Raw genomic sequence first — 16,717 nt, forward strand, 5'->3', positions numbered from 1 at the left:
GGGGAACAGGTTTGCTCATTCATAACAACTGGACTTTTTCACCACACTCTTTATGTAACAATACTACTTTTGAATTCCATGCTATTACTACAATGCAACCCACAAAAATACATGTTGTTGTCATTTATCGCCCTCCAGGTCAGCTGGCAAACTTTCTCGAGGAGTTGGATGTCCTGCTGTCCTCCTTCCCGGAGGATGGTAAGCCACTTGTGGTACTTAGTGATTTCAACATACACCAAGACAACCCCCAGGCCACTGAACTGAATGCTCTTCTGGCCTCATATGACTTGGAAAGACTAAGCACCGCAGCAACTCACAGATTGGCCCACCAGCTGGACCTCATTTTTACACGTAACTGTAGCAACTCAAATATTCTTGTTACTCCTTTACATGTCTCTGATCACTACTTTGTTCAATTCAACATGACTCTCCAATCTACATTAAAACAGACTCCATCTTTGGTTTCCTTTCGCCGTAACCTCCGTTCTCTTTCACCCTCTTGCCTTTCCACTGCTGTCTCTACCTCTCTTCCCACACAAAATGTATTTTCCACCCTTGACGTAAACACTGCCACAGACACACTAAGCTCTGCTTTAACAACCTGTTTAGACAACATCTGTCCTCTCTCCTCAAGGCCAGCATGTACTACACCACCCAGCTCCTGGCTCTCTGACATCCTTCGTGAACATCGGACTGAACTCAGGGCAGCTGAGAGGAGATGGTGGAAATCTAAAGATCCAGCAGATCTAGGTAAGTATCAGTCTCGTTAACGTTAAATCTGCAAAAAACTTCCTATTACCAGAACAAGATCAACTGCACCACAGAAACTCACACACTTCTCTGTCCTCCACCTCCACCACCTGACACATCACTGTCAGCAGAGGTCTTCGCCACATTTTTTACTAATAAGGTTACAACCATCAGCAATACATTGTCAGCACCTCACCCTGTCAAACACCCATCTCCTGTATGCAACTCCTCTGTCTCTATGTTCTCTCCTCTGACTGACACTGAGGTCTCTAAACTCCTCCTCTCCAACCACCCCACCACCTGTTCTCTTGACCCCATTCCTTCTCACCTTCTCCAGGCCATCTCTCCGTCCATCTTACCTGCACTCACTCACATAATTAACACATCTCTACTTACAGGTACTTTTCCCACTATATTTAAGCAGGCTCGAGTAACCCCGCTGCTGAAGAAACCCACACTTAACCCCACACAAATTGAACACTACAATTTGAAGTCTATCTCATCCCATTCATGGCAAAAATACATGAAAGGGCAGTTTTCAATCAAATCTCCGCCTGTCTCTCACAGAACAAGCTGCTGGATGACAATCAGTCAGGCTTCAAAAGTGGACACTCCACCGAGACTGCCCTGCTGTCGCTGAGACAGGCAAAAGCTGAATCCAGATCATCCATCCTGATTCTACTGGACCTTTCTGCAGCCTTCGACACAGTCAACCATCAGATCTTACTCTCCACTCTCTGTTCGCTGGGCATCACAGGAACTGTGCTTGACTGGTTTAATTCCTATTTCTCAAGTAGGTCCTTCAAGGTAGCCTGGAGAGGTGAGGTGTCACATCAGCTACTTACTGGGGTACCTCAGGGCTCAGCGCTTGGGCCACTTCTCTTCTCTATATATACAAAATCACTGGGACCCATCATTCAGGCACATGGTTTCTCTTACCACAGCTACGCTGATGACACAAACTCTACTTGTCTTTCCAGCCCAACGACACCACAGTGACTGCTCGAATCTGCCTACCTGGCAGACATCTCGGCCTGGATGAAGGAACACCACCTGCAACTTAACCCAGCCAAGACCAAACTCCTTGTCTTTCCAGCCAACCCTGCTGTTGAACACAACATCACCGTGCAGATGGGTGCAACTAAAGTAACGCCTTCCAAAATGGTCAGAAATCTAGGGGTAACCATCAATAACAAATTACATTTCACAGACCACATCTCAAAGACTGCAAGATCATGTAGATTTACACTCTACAATATCAGGAAGATGAGACCCTTCCTCTTTGAACATGCCACACAACTTCTTGTTCAGTCACTTGTCATAACTAGACTGGACTACTGTAACGCTCTCATTGCAGGCCTCCCTGCATGTGCAACTACACCCCTGCAAATGATCCAGAATGCAGCAGGATGTCTGGTCTTTAATCAACCAAAGAGAGCACATGCTACACCAGTCCTTGTCTCTCTTCAATGGCTGCCGGTTGATGCATGTATCAAGTTCAAGGCTCTGATGCTAGCATACAAAACAGTCACTGGGTCTGCTCCAGCATACCTAAAATCATTTCTGCAGAGCTACGCACCCACTAGAAGCCTGCAGTCGGCTAAGGAATGTCGCCCTGTTGTACCAACACAAAGAGGCACCAAGACACTTTCCCGGACTTTCGGCTTCATCATACCACGTTGTTGGAATGACCTTCCCAACTCCATCCGTGAAGCTGACTCATTTTCTGTCTTCAAAAAATGGCTAAAAACACATCTTTTCCATGAGCACTTAACCATTCACTAAAAAAAAAACAAACAAAAAAAAAAAACAAACAAAAAAAATCCTTGTTACACTATAGTCTGTTTTGAATGCTATTCTGATGCTAGTGAAACTTTGTAATATGGCACTTTTTGTACCACTGTCTCCTTAACATGATTCGCTTATGTGTTCCTCTTTTGTAAGTTGCTTTGGATAAAAGCATCTGCCAAATGAATAAATGTAAGAAACTTTTCTAGATATGAAATCTTCTTCTGGCTGCTCCTGTTAGAAGTCACCACAGTGAACCACATATATGACTTGGCACAGTTTTACACTGGATGCCCTTCCTGACACAACTTGAACATGCAAACTCCACACAGAAAGGCCCAGTTGAGCCAGGACTCAAACCAGGGACCTTCTTTCTGTGAGGCAACAGTGCTAACCTCTGAGCCACCATGCAGTTAAGTGGTTATAATTGTTTTGTTGTTGTGGTGGTGGTGGTGGTGGTTTTTTATTTATTTATTTATTATTTTTAATTTAGCCATTTTTTTATTTACACTATTTAGAAGAGAAAGGTTGAGGAATACGAAATAGGTGTGGGCATAACTCCAAAAAATGGATGAGGCACAAGGGGTGGAATGAGGTCATGGGTATTTAAAGACCCAAGAAAGGGATAAAGGGTTAGTTCATCCAAAAATGAAAATCCTTACCTTTAAACCATCCCAGATGTGTATGACTTTCATTCTTCAGCAGAACCAAAATGAAGATTTTTAAAAGCACATTTCCATACAATGAAAGTGAATGGGTGCCATCAGGCTGCTGGCTGTTTGACAGTCCAAAAGGCACATTTAGGCAGCATAAAAGTAATCCACACGACTCCAGTCGATCAATTAATGCTTCTGAAGCAAATCGATAGATTGGTGTAAGAAACAAATCGATAATTAAAATGTTTTTAATTTTAAATTGTTGCTTCCGCCCAGCACTGTATTGCTATCTGAAATGACCTAACTCTCGCGCAACATTCGTTCCTCTGTTGTAAACAAAGTACGCGTTTCCGACTTCTTGCCTGAACGTGCTGTTGGGCTTACGTCACGTGACAGCTCCATGATGGCTCGACTGATAAAAGGAAGCATTTTTTTAAAGTTAATAAAGTTTAAATTATCAAGTTATCTTTTACACAAACCTATCGATTTGCATCTGAAGGCATTAATTTATTGTGTGGATTACTTTTATGCTGCCTAAATATGCCCTTTGGATCATCAAATAGCCAGCAGTCTAATGGCACCCATTCACTTGCATTGTATGTACAAACTGAGCTGAAATGTGCTTATAAAACTCCTTACTTCAGTTCTGCTGAAGATCTGGGATGGCTTAAAAATAAGTAAATCATGAGAGGATAGTAATTTTTGGTAGAACTAACCCTTTAAAGGAATAGTTCACCAAAAAAAAAAAAAAATGAAAATTCCCTCATTATTCACTTACCCTGATGCCATCCCAGATGTGTATGACTGTCTTTCTTCGGCCGAACACAAATGAAGATTTTTAGAAGAAGATAGAGCTCTGACAGGTCCTTATAATACACGAGTGCCATCACTTTGATGGTCCAAAATCACATTTAGGCAGCATAAAAGTAATCCATATGACTCCAGTCGATCAATGAATGTCTTTTGAAGCGAATCGATAGGTTTATGTAAGAAACAAGTCGATAATTAAAACATTTTAAAACTTTAAATCAGCACTTCCATCCAGGGCTTTGATGCTGTTTGAAATCGGCCGACTCTCTCGTGTCAGCTGCTGGCAGGAGGCGATTTTTAAAAAGTTAATAATGTTTTAATTATCGATTTCTTTTTTACACAAAGGTATTGATTCACTTCAGAAGACATTCATTGATCGATTACTTTTTTTGCTGCCTAAATGTGACTTTTGGACCATCAAAGTGATGGCACTTGTGTATTATAAGGACCTGTCAGAGTTCTGTCTTCTTCTAAAAATCTTAATTTGTGTTCTGCTGAAGACAGACAGTCATCCACATTTGGGATGGCATCAGGGTAAGTGAATAATGAGAGAATTTTCATTTTTGGGTGAACTATTCATTTAATACACCACAAACAAAAAACTAGATGTATTTGTGTCATGACAACATTGCAAAGCAGCTATGATGCAACATTTAATTTACACAAAATGAAAATCTACAACCTAAACATACCTCAAAGTTTAACATGACTGCCTTGTAAGTACTGCTATTTTCATCAAGAAACACACATCTATATACATACATTCACAGTAAAAACAGAAGAATTGTGTAATGTTTGTAATATACAGTAATTTATGATAGATTTTTCATAACTCCTCTAAGATAAATATTGATGATTCCAAGCTTTGTATGGTCAATGTCTGTCTTCATACAGACCAGAACATTATATCAGCATCTCTGTTTCCTCCCAGTCGCAGTGTCAGGACAGTTGCACCATGCACAGCAGTGTTAGTAGTTATTTAAAGGTGACAGAAGCAGCCAAGTTCACTCAGAGTCAAAGCATCTTTGAGCCGATAATCAGGACAGGCAGAAAACATTGTCAAAGACCATGTCGACCACCAGCCCCAGGAGAACATCACCCAAAAACTGCAGGACAGGGTTCACTGCATATGTTGCAGAATACTTTAGGTGAATTTATGTGTTTTGACTGCAGGAATATTTTAATGCAGTTGGGTCATTCCTGTTATGCAGTACTTTTTGAACTCTGGAACTTATAAATTATATGCCTGTGTTGTAATTAAGGACGCATTTCTATAAAAAGTTATATCAGACTTTCAGCAATATGCCCTGTTCAAGCTCAGGCACTTCAGCTTTATTCATTATAACTTGAGTATTTATACATTGGATGGAAATGAGCTAAAGTAAGCCATTGCTCAGTGAGGGATTGACAGTTTGCTTACATGAGGGTGTCATTGTGACATTTTTAACCATATTTTAAAATGTTGATATTATCACACTGATTTCTGTCATGTTATCAAACAGGACGAACTATTTTAGAGAGAGACAAACCATCTTGTATAATCCCATGGGTGCTGAGGAGACATCACTTTCAAAACGCTGGATTTCAAAGAACAACGGTGAACCGCGAGTCAGACAGCTGTTCACAACTGTAAGTGATAAACACTCACTTACTTATCAGCAGCAGTGCAATGCTTAAAATTATGCAGATACGGGTCAGGAGCTTCAGGTAATGTTCACTGTGGCATCGGGGGCGTGGTCAAGCATCTCTCCGGAGAGAGAGAAAGCGGTAAGGGCGCTTACACCTGAGCTAAATTATGTCTAACACCTGTCTCTAATTTCAGTGAGCATGGGGAGAGCGGCATAAAAAGAGCCACACTGCAAGTAGACGAGAGAGAGAGAAACAAGTGTGCAGCATTGTCAAACTGTTTCCATTTCATGTTGAAGCTATTGAGAGTGTGTGAAGAAGTTTGCTATTTCTGAGAGTGAATTATTGAACGGAGTGAAAACCCTGAAGGAGTGTATCTGCTGCAGTGAAGAGAATAAAACGCCTACCTGAACCAGGAAATCTGCTTCTCACCTCCTCCTTTCATTGAGAAGTGTTACATTCACATCAAACATCAGAATGGGTAAAAAATTTAATCTCAGTGATTTCGACCGTGGTATGATGGTTGGTGCCAGATGGGCTGGTTTGAGTATTTCTGTAACTGCTGATCTCCTGGGATTTTCACACTCAACAGTCTCTAGAGTTTACTCAGAATGGTGCCAAAACCAAAAAACATCCAGTGAGCGGCAGTTCTGCGGACAGAACCAGCTTGTTGATGAGAGAGGTCAACGGAGAATGGCCAGACTGGTTCGAGCTGACAGAAAGGCTACGGTAACTCCTCTGTACAATTATAGTGAGCAGAATAGCATCTCAGAATGCACAACACGTCGAACCTTGAGGTGGATGGGCTACAACAGAAGAAGACCACGTCGGGCACTTTATTAGGACCATAGTGTTCCTAATAAAGTGCTCAGTTAGTGTATATTTATATATACCAAGAAAGTTGTTCCTTGTGCTTAAATGGTGCTTGTTTAACAATACCAGAGTAGAATATTTTTACGATTGTTAATGTTATGTCATATATTCAAGTCATAGGTCAATAGCCACGTCCCCGGATGAAGAATGTCCGGAATCTATTCATACCACTCACATGCATGAAAGTACTGTTTTACTGGCCGATAAGTGTGTCCTTCATCAAATACAGTATGTGGCAGTAAGCAGCTTCGGATGCAGGGATAGGTTATTCACAGGTTCTATTTTACATTATTGTTATTGCATTTGATACAATAAACTAGCAATGAACAATAATTATTTAATGAATTTATTAAGCTGGGTTAATGGGTAAATAACCTAAATAAAACTGTTCATTGTTAGTTCATGTTAACTATTGTAGTTAAATAATGTTAACAAACGCAACATTATTGTAAAGTGTTAAGTCCTAAACATTTCAATTAGAGAAGGAAAATGAGCATAGCGCATAGCAACCGTGGACATTGCATAATAGCAACATCTACTCAAGTAGTGAAATTATTTAAAACTGACCCCCTGTGCTACCTTAAGTGTGAAATAGTGATAAGAAAACTAATATGATTTCATCCATATTTAACAAAAAAGGATTATATACAATATATATATATGAAAATATACTGTGAAATAGGAAAGACTCAGGTGCATTGTTTTAGGAGTGATTATCAAGTGATGCTTGCTGTTCAATTTAGGTTTTGCCAAGGTTGCAAATAATTAAAACTAAACAGCATGGCTTGAAATCATAAGAAACACTTTTAATGGAAGCCACTTTGAACTTGGACATACTGTCTGTGTGATATCCACTTCACAGAAACAACTTCTTTCTTGGTTGGAGAGTTTAACAATAGTGAAGGTCAGTTCATGTATGTGCAATTCACAATCATCCTGTTGATACACAGGAAATTAAGTCCACTTACCTTCTGATAGTTTCCATGGAAACAACTGCTATTCTTTATATTTTTGAGGAAATAAAGCACTATTGAATAAAGTAACGAGAGAAAACTGGCAAAGTTTATCTGAGTTCATTTGAAATATCTATCTTCTTTATCCATTCATTTATAATTACATCAATTAACTAATTGTTTAATGTCATAATTGTGTCAATTCCCATAGACATGCTACATCATTATGCCAAACACTGAGAAAAGATGGACAAATGTGTTTCAACAGCTCTTTAGTTAACTGTAATAATCAGTAGACACATCCTGCTTAACACTCTGATATATTACAAATGCATATACAGGAGAAACCAAAGGGGAAAAAAAAAATATGTCTCATTACAGGAGTAGTTCATCCAAAAAATGTAAAATCTGTCATAATTTACTTGCCTGTATGTTGTCCTAAACAAATGTTCTGTTTTGGCTATGACACATGATAGAACCAATGCTGTTTGGCATCAATGATATCAAACCTGGCACGCCAATGCACTATTTTTAAATCAAAATGCAAATGAAATTGGAGAACTAGTAGATTATCAGTGAATAATGGCTTAAATTTTGGTCTATTTGTCATAAAAAGCTTTTGTATGCAGGCCCAGCATTCACGGGGGGCAGGTGGGCCTGGCCCACCCAATCACGAGCCTGGCCCACACAATCAAACAAATATATATAAATAAATAAATAAATAAATAACACAATACAGATTTGGAACAACGTGAGGGTGAGTAAATAATTAGATCATTTTCATTTTCGGGTAAATTATTAAATTAACATAACATCTCTTTATACTGTCATAAAAACTTAATTAAACCACCACATCCACCTATCTGCCAATCAGTGCTGGTTAAGCTACTTCACATAACTTCATAATAATTCACTCAAAAATTAAAATACTTTCATTATTTACTCGCCCTTATGCCATCCCAGATGTTTGTGACTTTCTTTATTCTGCAGAACACAATTTAAGATTATTAGAAGAAAATTTCAGCTCTGTAGGTTCATACAATGAAAGAATGGGTGCCAAAAGGTTGATGCTACAAAAATCACATAAGTCAGCATAAAAGTATCCATATGACTCCAGTGGTTAACCCTCTGGGGTCGACGGACGCGCCAGCGCGTCCTGCTGGATTTTTTCCTCATAACAGCGGAAACAACTTAAAATACATTCTGGTTAATTTTGTAACCTCCGTTCCCTGATGGAGGGAACGAGACGTTGTGTCGATGTAGTGACACTAGGGGTCACTTTTGGGAGCCCCAAACACCTGTTTTTTTTTAAAAAGGCCAATGAGAATTGGCGAGTGGAATTTGCATGCCATTCCCCCAGACATACGGGTATAAAAGGAGCTGGTTTGCAACCACTCATTCAGGTTTTGTGCTGAGGTGCTGAGACCAGGTCCCGGCCATTTCAGCGGGTAGTTCAGCGTTGTGGCAAGAGGGACACGACGTCTCGTTCCCTCCATCAGGGAACGGAGGTTAGGAAAGTAACCAGGACGTTCCCTATCTGTCGCTCACTCGACCTTGTGTCGATGTAGTGACACTAGGGGTCCATATAAAAAAAAAGCCACAACTAGCTGAACTGTGTTCCATGAACTGGCGATGTGTGACGGGCAGACTGCTGTGTGCCTCGTAGCCAGCGCACCAGGCCATCACGTAACCTCCCCCAACGCTCTTATGAGCATTGAATGGTCCATCAGGAACAAGTCGACTGCCCAACTATAGGGACAAGCTAGCCCAGCCGAGGCCTCTTTTCCCTCTCTTTTCTCTCCAAAAAGAGTGGAATTTGTTAACTGACTGGGACACTTATGGCTGCGTCAGGGGTGTCCCTCTCAAGGGGAAGACACCGCAGAGACCACACCCTGCCTAAAGGGGGGGGGATATTTTGAGTGGAATACATCACACGGTCTTACCGAGTCATGTCGGAAGTATGTCATGTGGAGAGTTCCCATGGTAGGTCCTACCCGAAGGGGGAGGAGTTTCTACAGAGCATGGCGACCAGGGGCAGAGGTGCCTCTGCCCAAGAAAGATGCAGTTTGCCGTCAGGGAAACAATTTTTGCGGAAGATATCACATGGGGTCGCCTTCGGGGAACCAGCACATGTGGAGCACCTACCTCAGTACAGGGTCTCATTAGCGCACGTACTGGGCCGGTCAGCAAGTTTCTTTGCAAACTCAGCTGCCAGAGGGCTAAGGAGGAAAGTCGTCCAGGGATCACAGTCTGTGAACACGACTGGGAGTCAAGAGCACACGTCTTCACCTCAAGGGAGGGGAAAGGTGCTATGCGCAAGCGGTACACCCGGCCAGTTGTCCCGGAACTTACCTGCTGGTGCCTGCCAATACACGGGACGAGACCGGATCAAGATTGTAGAACCTTGCAAAGGTGTTGGGTGTTGCCCAGCCCACTGCTCTGCAGATGTCTACCAAAGAGGCGCCACTGCCCAGGGCCCAGGAGGGCACCACACTCCTGGTGGAGTGGGCTCATAACCCCACAGGGGGTGGCACGTCCTGAGCCTGATATACCATCGTGATGGCGTCGATGACCCAGTGGGCGATCCTCTGTTTGGAGACAGCGCTTCCTTTCCGCTGTCCACCAAAGCAAATAAAGAGCTGTTTGGAGCTTCTAAGGCTCTGCGTGCGATCCAAATAGATGCGTAAAGCTCACACCGGGGACAGCAACGCCAAGGCTGGGTCTGCCTCCTCCTGGGGCAGCACTTGCAGGTTCACTACCTGATCCCTAAAAGGAGTAGTGGGAACCTTGGGCACATAGCCCGGTCGGGGTCTCAGGATCACGTGAGAGTAACCTGGACCGAAATCCAGGCACGATTCACTGACAGAGAATGCCTGCAGGTCCCCTACCCTTTTGATGGAAGTGAGTGCAGTCAGGAGGGCAGTCTTCAAAGAGACTGCCTTAAGCTCAGCTGACTCCAAGGGCTCAAAGGGAGCTCCCTGTAGACCCCGAAGGACTACGGAGAGGTCCCATGAGAGGACGAGGTGTGGTCTGGAGGGATTCAACATCCTAATGCCTCTCAGAAACCTGATGATCAAGTCGTGCTTCCCCAAATACTTACCATCTACTGCATCATGATGCGCCGAAATAGCGGCTACATACACATTCAGGGTGGAGGGGGACAGCCGCCCCTCCAGCCTCTCCTGCAGGAAGGAAAGCACTGATCCAACTGCGCATCTCTGGGGGTCTTTGCATCGGGAAGAGCACCACTTAAAGAACAGATGCCACTTCAAGGCATACAGGTGCCTCGTAGAGGGAGCCCTAGCCTGAGTGATCGTGTCTACCATCGCAGGTGGTAGGCCACTTAGGTCTTCTGCATCCCGTCCAGGGGCCAGACGTGGAGATTCCAGAGGTCTGGTCGTGGGTGTCAGATGGTGAGAAAGAAGGTTCTTCCTCAAGGGAATTCACATGGGAGCTGTCGCAAGGAGCGTGAGATCCGAGAACCATGTCTGGGTGGGCCAGTAGGGTGCTACTAGGATGATCTGCTCCTCATCCTCCCTGACCTTGCACAGGGTTTGTGCAAGAAGGATCACTGGGGGAAGCGTGTATTTGCATAGTCCAGGGGGCCAGCTGTGTGCCAGCACATCTATACCGAGGGGTGCCTCGGTCAGGGCGTACCAAAGCAGGCATTGGGAGGATTCCCGAGAAGCAAACAGGTCTACCTGTGCTTGACCGAATCGACTCCAAATCAGCTGGACCACCTGAGGGTGGATGAGTGGTTGCATACCAGCTCCTTTTATACCCGTATGTCTGGGGGAGTGGCATGCAAATTCCACTCGCCAATTCTCATTGGCCTTTTTTCAAAAAAGCAGAGGTGTTTGGGGCTCCCTAGAGTGACCTCTATTGTCACTACATTGACACAATGTCGAGAGAGTGACAGATAGGGAACTCCGTCATTTTTGGGCATACAGATAAGTGTAATACAGATTATAGTCATTAGAGACTATAAAGGGTCTACATTTATTTGTGTACACTCACAATAACAAAACCTTGTGCTTTTGTAAAATAAAGAAAATAAACAGGGTGCGCTTTCAGCCGTCTCTGTCTCCGTGAGCATCTTTCTGAAACATGTCACAAAAAAGAACTGAAACTCCGCGAATACTTATCACACAAACATGAAACATATGTCTAAAGAAAGCTTAAAATGTCTACTTTTAAATAAAATAATTCATATTTAAAACAAATATTATCCTGCAATGTAATCTGTATGAAACAAGGTGATGTACAGTTTCTCCTGGCTCAGCTAATTATCACTAATGTGATCCCACCCACCAGCAGAGTGCGCTATTCATACGGTAATGTGCTGAGGCGATCAATGCAAATGGTAAATGCCCCCAACAATGCCTTAAAAAGCATCAAGTTCATCATCAGATTCATTCACTTTCCTGTGCGTTTGGAAGATGGCACGCTACACAGGTGAGGAAGCTCTTCAGATGGTCCTGGATAGTGACGAAGAGTTCACATTTTCCTCAGAAGAAAAGCGGGACTCCGACGAGGAACGTTTGCATTTTGAAGAGTGACTTGATCCAGCCGAGGATACAATTTCGGATGAGTAAGTCTTTACTTACATTAGTTGACATGCTATTTTATATAAACATGTACATATTTTACTAGTTGGACTATTTCCAGACTTGCCAGCCAGGATTCAGAATATTGAAATTTGAAATATGTCCCAATAGGCAAGTTTTAGTTACATTTAAATGTTGTTTCGGCTAAAGCAGGTATTTAAATTGTATGCTGTATGATATAAATATGATATGTAATAAGATATAAAAATACAAGATAATATATACATGCACATACTTTATTAGGTACACCTGTACATCTACTTATTTGTGTGATTATCTAATCAGCTAATCTTGTGGCAGCAGTGCAACGCATAAAATCACGCAGATACAGGTCAGGAGCTTGAGTTAATGTTCACATCAACCATCAGAATGGGGAAAAATGTGATCTCAATGATTTCGACCATGGCATGATTGTTGGTGCCAGATGGGCTGGTTTGAGTATTTCTGTAACTGCTGATCACCTGGGATTTTCACACACAACAGTCTCTAGAGTTTACTTAGAATAGTGCCAAAAACAAAAAACATCCAGTGAGCGGCAGTTCTGCGGACAGAAATGCCTTGTTGATGAGAGAGGTCAACTGAGAATGGCAAGACTGGTTCAAGCTGACAGAAAGGCTACAGTAAATCAGATAACCACTCTGTACAATTGTAGTGAGCAGAATAGAATCTCAGAATGCACAACACATTAAACCTCGAGGCAGATGGGCCACAACAGCAGAAGACCATGTCGGGTTCCACTTCTGTCAGCCAGGAACAGAAACATGGTTTTACAACAATAACCATACAATGTAAAAAAAATAAATAAATAATAATAATAATAATAAGTAAAATTTACTTTTTTACTTTTTTACAGTCAATTACCAGCAACTGTTTTTGCCAAACATTTACCTTAAAAAATAAGGTGACCATGTTTCAGGCTTTACAGTTGGTTTGTACAAAATGTCATTATACATGTTTGGTCTGTATTTTCGTTGCATTTACACTGTTTTGACCAGCGCGCGGTGTTTCAAGCGCTTTGGAGTTTCGAAAAGCTTCGTTTCTGCCATCACTATCTAGTTCATTTACATAAACCGTACAAAAAATATTATTCACTAAAATTAATCAAGAGTTCCCAAAACTAAATATAAGAGAAGTGTTTATTTTAACCAGTTCATTGACATGAACTGTCCAAAAAATAAAAAAAAAATAAAAAAAATAAAAAAATTGGAATTCCAGCATGAGTGTGTTTGATTGTTTGTTTGATTTTCCCTCATTACTGGAAAAGTTACACTATTGTGAAAATGAGCTACTGTCACACTATTGAAAAACTGTAGTTAAGTTAAGTTGCATCGCTACTTTTAGTCAACTACTCCCCAACACTGCTGCCAGTGACTAGCACCAGATCACAAAGCTCAACCTGGACAGACTGAGATTCAGAGTTCGACATCTCAGGACTCACCATCGAGCTGCCCTGCTGGAGTGCTGCAGTCTTTCACACTGCCGTTGCTTGCAGGTTTGGGGAGTAACGGAATACACGTAACAGGATTACATATTTAAAATACAAAATATAAGTAACTGTATTCCACTTGAGTTACAAATTAAATCATTGGTATTTAGAATACAGTTACATTCAAAAAGTATTTTGATTACTGAAGAGATTACTTTGCATTTTATTGTCATTTGTTTCATTTAATATTTAGTCCTTTCAGATCGAAAACATTTATACATATAAATGATGCGATCCAAAGTGCATTTGAACAGCGGTGAAACACTTTCTTATGATGTGTTACATTCATATGAGCAGACAGCGAAGTAAGTTTGAAGTAAGTTTGGAGCACAAGAAATAGAAATAAACCTTGTGTAAACTGTCAGCTTTACGTTAAGTTAAAATTTTTTTACATGCACATGTTTCCAGGCACGATCATATTTTTTTTTATCAAGAAAATTCATGTTGGATCATAATTTCTTTTTTTCTAGTAAGACCTTTGATATTAGGGCAAAAATCATATTCTTGATAATAATTTTTGTATTGTTTTCCTGTAAAAATAACTAAAAATCCTAAAAAAAATCTACCAGCACTGTAGAAGTAATCCAAAGTATTTAGAATACATTACTGACCTTAAGTAATCTAACAAAATACGTTACAAATTACATTTTACAGCATGTATTCTGTAATCTGTAGTGGAATACATTTCAAAAGTAACCCTCCCAACCCTGGTTGCTTGTGTTTGAGAGTGTGAAACTCATGTTTATGAGCTGCCATAGAGGCCAGGCCAAGTGTGCACCCGACAGCCAGATCACAGACGGGTGACCTGGGGCAGCTGTCAGGCTAATGACAGGAGGAAGGAGTGTAAAGATCGCCCTGTGCTCTCTCCTGTGCTCATGGCCACTTTTTAATGCTCTCTCTCCCTCTCAAAAGCACCCTCCCCATAGACAGCTGCACTTACTAAATACATGGCTAGGCTTCTCCTGAGCCGAGATTACATGGCTCACATTCCCATTGATGCACGGACACAGTCCTTGTGCCTGGCCTCCATACTGAGAGGAGCTCCACACCTCATCAAAGCCAAATCCCAAGGTGTTTTCAAAAGAAGCCTGAACTCTGCAGACTGCATGAGAAAAGGTCACAGATTCAAGAAAACTAAATAAAAGCTGGAAATTCTGTCACGTTCAGCAAGACTACTTCCTTAACAGAGCCAAATGTGATTCATTAAGGAACTCAATCAAAACTTAATTAAGAATGTTTCATTTTACTAATGGCTTAGAGGCTCATTTTAATTTGAAATACTTCTGCATGATTATGAAATCTTCTAGGAGCACCTTATTCCTAAATTACAGATGTTTAATATTTTAAGACCAGACTTTTTTTAAGACCAGACATTCAATATTTTAAGACCAGTTGTGGTTTATGGCATTTTTATTTTTTATTACATATACTGTATTTATTTATTTTTATGTGGAAATAAATATTGTGTTACATCATTAGCCTGCAAACACTGGATTGTATTGACCTTTGAACTTAATCCAAAAATATCAAAACACATTTTCAGTGGTTATTTACACAGCCTCATGTTATTTCAAACCTGTATGCTATAATTTTTTTTTCTATTAAACATAAAAGGAGAAATTTTGGTTTCTAAAATTATGGTTTTTAAAGTTCTAAGTAAGACAAAATACAACCATGACAATCTAATTTTTAATTGTTTGCACATTTGTGACTGAACACATACAGTATAACGTTGTCAATTCAACAACTGTACAAAAGTCAGAATATACAGTATGAGAAAAAGTATTGATTGTCCATTGCAAACAAATTAGGTAAAGGATATAGTTTTTAAAGTGTAATGTAATTTAATAAACAACAACATTCAAAACAAACCATTATTCAATCAATTTTAATCAGTAAAACGTACAGGCTATAGATTTCTGAAAATGTCTTTAAAACTGATTAATAGATTTTGCTACATTGATATATTAATCTATTCTGTGAAAATATTTTAATCATTGTTACGGTATAACATCTTTGTTTTCATCCATTTAACTTGCCACAATAATTTTCCGTCATTTCTTTTTTTTAATTTTTTTTTTTTCTCCCAATTTGGCATGCCCAATTCCCAATGCGCTCTAGGTCCTCATGGTGGAGTAGTGACTTGCCTCAATCCGGGTGGCGGAGGACGAATCTCAGTTGCCTCAGCGTCTGAGACAGTCAATCCATGCATCTTATCACGTGGCTTGTTGAGCGCATTACAGCGGAGACCTAGCGTGTGTGGAGGCTTCACGCTATTCTCTGCGGCATCCATGCACAACTCACCATGTGCCCCACCTAGAGCGAGAACCACATTATAGCGACCACGAGCAGGTTAACCCAACGTGACTCTACCCACCCTAGCACCAGCCAATTGGTTGCTTAGGAAGCCTGACCGGAGTCACTCAGCATGCCTTGGATTCGAACTTGCAACTCCAGGTGTGGTAGTAAGCGTCTTTACTTGCTGAGCCACCCAGGCCCCATTTTCCATCATTTCTACTTAATTTTGTAGAGTAATTTTCTTCAAAGTGGTTGAAAAAGTGTCATTATTTACTCACTCTCATGGTGTTTCAAAACCTTATGCTGTTATTGTTTTCAGTGGAACATAAAAAATTTACTTTGAAATAATGTTCATGCTGCTCTTTTCCATACAATATACCTCTTTTGTGTTTCACAGAAGAGAGATAATCATACAGGTTTTGAACAACATAAACTCTGGTGCAGTTTTGGGCTGCTGCCAGCAATTTTTCACACTCAATTTTAAAAGCTCACCATTCATAAATACTATGGACTAATTGCAAAAAATTGGTCTCATTTTTCAGAGAACTGCCCATATATATATATATATATATATATATATATATATATATATATATATATATATATAGTAGGTGTAATCTTTTTTTATGTCTTACATTTGCAATTATGGTTCTGTTCACTCTACCTCACTTTGAAAAGTCTAATTTTAATCCACTAGGTAGCAGAAATCACATTCTATCACAATATACAGATCTGAAATGTATGTGGCACTCTAATGCATTGTAGCCCTCACAGATGTGCTCGTCCATAGACATTCAGTCTAATTTTCAGTTCAAGCACCACCCTTGTTGTTTCATTGAATATCTTAGCCTCTGAGTGGACTAGAAGCTC

The sequence above is a fragment of the Myxocyprinus asiaticus genome, chromosome 3, assembly GCF_019703515.2.
Source record: "Myxocyprinus asiaticus isolate MX2 ecotype Aquarium Trade chromosome 3, UBuf_Myxa_2, whole genome shotgun sequence".
Classification (NCBI taxonomy): domain Eukaryota; kingdom Metazoa; phylum Chordata; class Actinopteri; order Cypriniformes; family Catostomidae; genus Myxocyprinus; species Myxocyprinus asiaticus.